General features: G+C 38.4%; 1 pseudogene; it reads right to left on the reverse strand.

Moving 5' to 3' along the window:
- Positions 1–3,548: 3,548 nt before the first annotated feature.
- The window catches only part of LOC101572232, a 3,337-nt pseudogene continuing 1,016 nt past the window's right edge, over positions 3,549–5,869 (reverse strand).

Genomic DNA, 5,869 nt, shown 5'->3' on the forward strand with positions numbered 1-5,869 from the left:
TTTTTCTATATTACTGAAATGCTATATTAAATTATATAAATCTGTAAGACAGCTATCTAAGCAACACAAAGATCAGTGAAACTAATTTCTTAGCTCCTGATTCTTTTTCTATACATAGTTTATATTTAGGTGTTTTAGAGGGTATATGTTTTAGAAACATTTTCTCTAGTCTATCTTTTTATTCTTTTAGCTCAGTCTTTCATAAGATAATGTTTTTAGTTTTGGTGAAGTCTAATTTACCAATTAGAAATTTTACTTTTGGTGTTAAGGTCTACGAACTCTCCTGATACATTGAAAGACTCAAATTCTAAAATTTTCTTAGGATTTTTCACCCAGTACATGAAATGTACTGACCTCTAGTTTTGTTTCCCTCTTTCTCGCATCTATATTTTTTGTCTGGTTTTAGTAGCAAGGTATACTGACCTCAGAAACTGAGTGCAAATGTATTAGCTTCTCCTGTTTTCTAGAAGAGATTGTATAGAGTAGGTGCTAATTTTTAACGTTTGTTAGAATTATCCATTGAAGCTGTCTGGACCTAGAGGATGATTTTGTAAATTTTGCAATTACCAATTTTCATTACTTTAGCAGTTTGAGTGTATTCCACCCTAAACTTCAAATTGTGACCGTTTCTGTTCTTGCCTTCACCTCTATCACTTTTGTTTCACGTATTTAAAAAATTGTAGTAGCACGTGTTTGCAGCACGTGACTGCATTCATTCCGGGGAGTTGGTGCGTGTGCACGGCCTGCTGCGGGCTGAGCCGGGCAGCGCACGGCGGTGCTCCGCAGTGGTGCCGCATTCGCTCTTTAACTATTGGCGAGCACCCGTCTTTATTCCTGGTGAGTTTAAATGCCCAGAAGCTTGTGTGCTATTAACGTAATCATACTTGCTACTAATATTTCCATAGTACATATTTTTTTCTACCTATTAAACTCTTATCTAACTAATTTAGAAGTCAATTTCTTGAGCGTAGTGCACAATTTGATTAGTCTCTGCATTTTAATGAATAATTTTTAACTTACAATTAATGTAACTATTGAGATGTTAAAGATTAAGGCTACCACTTTGTTCTTTCTTTCTTTCTTTTTTTTTTTTTGTACTGAGGATCAAACTCTGGACCTCGAACTTTCACGCAGGTGCTTATGCTGAGCTACTTCCCTGGTCCCAAGGCCACCACTTTGTTCTTTGATTTGTGTTACCTTTCTTTCTTGGTCTTCTATTTTGGATTTCTTTTTTTTTTTCCTGTGAACAATTTGATAATTTTTTACAGTTACAGTTTTGATAATTTCTTTTTTATTTTTTACAACTACTCCATTTTTATTTTATTGATTTTATATTATAATGAAACCCCTTTAAGCAATCTAGGACCTACAGTTGGTGTCCAGCATAAGGGGAAGGAGTAGAAACACTTGATTAACAGTTTTTACCCACACATTTTATTTTTATTTATTTTTTATTTTTATTTTTTATTTTTGTGGAACCAGGGATTGAACTCAGGCCCTCGCACTTGCCAGGGAAGCACTTATTCCACTGAGCCATCCCCCCGGCCCCATACCCACACATTTTAGACAGACAGTTTTTTCTTTTTGTTGAGATTTTAGTAATAAATTCATAAATTAGGAAAAGCTTCCATCCCTTTAGTGTTAAAATAGAAAAATGAGCAGTGCCAACAATAGTGGCTTAATTACTGGTATACAAGAAAAAAACAACAGCAACAAGTTTTGTTAATTATGCATTTTAAATATCAATATGTGCATTTCATTTTATAGTCATAAATTTTCTAATCTGTTTTAGACAACAGCATGTGATAATTTTGAATCAATTGAAATATTGCTTTCAATTTGAAATATTGTGAATACACGTGTATAAAAAATAACCCAACGTATGACTCATCTGACAGATGTTTAAAGATCAGTAAAGGCTTATTTTTGAACATGCAGTTAGAAGAGAGGGAAGCAAGCCAACCTCTCTGCACGGTCTTGCCGCCGGCTTGGCCGTGCAGTGGTGTCAATAGTGGCTTTTGGAAGGATCCACGTGCCTTCCGCCCATCTGGTTAAGATCGGACACCACAATCATCAAGAGGGGTAGAGGAGGCAGCACAAGGACAGTGGGCAGGTGTCAAATGTCAAAATTTAAGAATGCCTTTGGCACTTTTTCTGGGTGCAGGACAAAAACAAATCAATGAAGGGAGAAAGTTATATATAATTAGGAACAAAGTTACAATTGAATCAAGAAATGATAGCCGAATTAAGTTTTTTTTAATAGATTGCATATATGGATGCTTAGCCACACTCTTAAGATCAACTCTTTAAGAGCAGAACTTTATATCTAATTTACATGCTTCAGATCCCACCTTTCTTGTTTTTTACAGCAAGGTCTTGTATCCAAATATCCACTTGTACACTGAGAGCTTTAAGAAAAAAACAGGACTCAGAGGGACTGCCATTTTTAGCAGCAATGAAGTATCATTAGCCCCTTTTTTTACATACCAAATTCAAGTCACTATCAGAGGTGAGTGCACCACAGGGTCACTAGGTACAAGATTGCTAGTTCATTTTTAAGTAACTTGAAATTACCCCTAACTCCCACCCCATTAATCCCTTTTATAAACAGCAAACATTTTTGCTTTTACACATAGACGAGCAGGCTTGTTTCAATATGAAAGTGCTAATTCATTTACAGATTTTTCAATCAGTTGTGTAGTGCTACAATAAATGTCCAATAATCTATATAGGAAGAATCTTTGATGAATGAAAGGATGAACACAGAATAAGGCTATTAGATTACCTTATCTTATTTACATACAAAGGACGCCCAATGGTAAGGAGACAGAAATCAGATGAATACTCATAGGTATAAAAATTACATCTACCTTTGAGTTTTATACTATAAATGAGACACTTTAAATAGTCCTGTAGCCTATGCCTATTTTTTCCTCAGAAAAAGAAAAGCTGCCTTCATGACATCCCCTTTTGTTTCAGATTTTCCAGTGTCACTTGAAACTTCAGTCAGGATCTTACTTTCTTAAAAAAAAAGAAAGAAAGAAAGAAAGAAAATACTCACTAGTTCCTCCTCCCCCACAATCCCTCTGGCTTCTTGTCCAGTGCTAGTGTTGTAGGCAGCTGAGTTAGATGGAAATATTATAGGCAGTTAGACAGGGCCAGGCCCTCAAGGAGACAAGATGGAAGACAAGGTGACTTTGCAACTTGGAAGAGACAGACCCATATGGGCCACACCTCAAGACCAAGACAAAAAGAGGACGCAGAGCTACATACTTCCCTAGGGATGGGCATTAGGGATTGATATCCTAAATAGTATCAATCAACTTGAAAGAGCCCAAATGAGTCACTAGCCCAACCCCCAAGAGGAAGAGACCGTGTTCTGTATTCGTGCCCGCTTGCTACGTGACTCGCTTTCCCATTTGATACTGGATTTAATCAATTTTACCTGAGCAATGGTGCTTGTAATTTCATTGGTTGACCATAGTTTGGCCCCACCTCATGCCCAACTAAGCAAGTTCTCACGTCTTCTCCTCCACCATAGACCCACCTCACCACATGTCCTTTAACTGTTTTCTTTGTTCCTCATTAGGACCATGAGTCACAGCCTGATACCACACAGGATTATGATTTTGAATTGTTTGAAATATAGCTTTAATTATCTGATACTCATCAACAGAGTTGTCTTCATCATCAGTAATTGTGGAATAGCCTTCCAGGGCAGTTTCCTCAGCATCATCTTCTTCCCAGTCTTCATCTCCATCTTTACCTGCTTGTTTAGCCAAAACCTCCAAATACTTTTGCTCATCTTCATCAATATTATCACCTTCATCACTTCCCAGTTCCTCTGTCTCATCCTCATCACTGTCGTTCTCATGCTCCGCACAGTAGGTGTAGGCTCTTTTTAAAAGGATAAAAACTGGCAAAATTTATCCAGAAACCTGATTTAAAACTTGTGGTATTTGATCCATATCAATAAGAGCACAGAGACCCAGAACACACAGTTTCCTGTCATGAAGCCCCAAGAAACAGTCATGAAGCCACTGTGTAAGGAAATGACTTGTAAGCGAAGATTTTCTAAGGTGTTGAGGAGCAGGTGGGGATCATAATACAAAGCTGCAATTGCAACCTGCATGCACCTCGTTCGGAGTTCACTTGTCTTAACCTCTCTTGTTACCTCTCTAAAGCTGCTTCCACAAACAGGGCATGCGCTGGTCGATGCCATGCCCTTTGCATTGTAGAATGATGACCTCTAACAATTTTGCAGCATGACATTCTGCAACTCCTGTAAGAACCTTTTTGCACATACTGTATATCATTTCAAGATACTTGGTATCAGATAAAAGTGTGTCTGTATCCACGTTACGTAATTATGCAGAAGAGGCATCATATCTGTAAAGTAATCAAAACCATCCTGCTGAAAGACCTCAAATACAAGAAGAAGCAGCTGCCACTTCTGCTGACGTGTCAAGCCATGTGCCAAGGAGAAGACCTCATCATAGAATTCTAAGACATGCTGCCATAAAACAGTGCCAATGACCTGTAAGCAGATTCTCTCGAGCGGCTGGGTTATCTCTTTATGATCTTCAACTACACTAAGAAGTATGTCAATTGTATTAAGGATTCTCATGGCTGTTACTGCTTTGTCATCACTTCCTTCTTCATCTGGCCCTGTCTGGGTTACTTGGTTAAACATCATTGCCAAATGTTGTGTCATTTCTCCTGCAATAGGGGTAACCTCTTCACTACTTTCACAGATCATTGCTTGAATTACACTGGTAAGATCATCATTTTCTGTTTCTCATATAATATGAAGAAGAGCCTGCATTACAGGTCTGATGGATGACGTGATGCACTCCAGCTTTTTCTCGATTGCTGATCCGCACCTGGAGTGCAATGGCAGCTTCCGCTTTCACAGGCATTTCTCTATCATCTATCTGACATCTTCTTGTCAGCTCTAATGCTGTTTGTAGATTCTGATCACTTTTGAACTTCACTTCACAAAAACAGTGAAGTATCCAGCAAGCTGTTGCTTTCATGAAGCCTAGTTCACTGCTGAAGAGAGGAAACACATGATTCTCCAACATATATCCCATCTGATCTTTGTAGATCTGTTTCTTCAGAAGCACTTCAGCCAAAGAGTCAATCATATGCAGGGCTCCATCTTTTTTTTTGTTTTTTTTTTTGAGGCTCAGCATTTGGTTCTGTAAGAATCTGGTCACAAAATCCCATTGTCTTCTGTGGTACCTCTTTCCTCTTCCTACAGGCTGCAAACAAAAGTGTCTGGGCAGCAGTGGCGGGAGAAATGAAATCTTGCAAGACATCGAACTTCATGCAAGTGTATTTATAAGGGTCCTCCTGCCAAAGTTCTTCATCGAATCTGTGTAGCACATCAAAGGAAAAATAACATCAAAGAATAATGCCTTGTACGTGAGGCTTCAGATTCTTCCAAGTGAGGGCATGGGAAACTCCTTGGTTAATGTAATTTGATGTTTGCTGTAGAACTTGAGGAGCCATATATTGCTTCTCCTTGTGCTCGTATAATACCTTCAACAAATCTTGCTGGATACCAACAGCAAATGCCTTCAGAAATACCTCAGCGAATTCATCACACTCCTTGGAAACATTGCCAGGGCTTCCTTATCTGTCAAAAAGCCTGGCTAAAATGTGTAATTCTCACATTTACACGTCTTACATTTCCACCATGGTAATTCAGGTCTATCATCTTCAACTTGAAGTGTTTCATTAGGTACATCCCTATTCACAACAGTCTTCAAAATTTCTACCCATTCTGTCAGGTTCTGTGGATTTACCAGCTCAGTGGTCAGGTTCTGTGGATTTACCAGCTCCAGTGGTCAGGTTCTGTGGATTT

This window comes from Octodon degus, unplaced genomic scaffold, assembly GCF_000260255.1.
Source record: "Octodon degus isolate 3935 unplaced genomic scaffold, OctDeg1.0 scaffold00213, whole genome shotgun sequence".
Lineage (NCBI taxonomy): Eukaryota > Metazoa > Chordata > Mammalia > Rodentia > Octodontidae > Octodon > Octodon degus.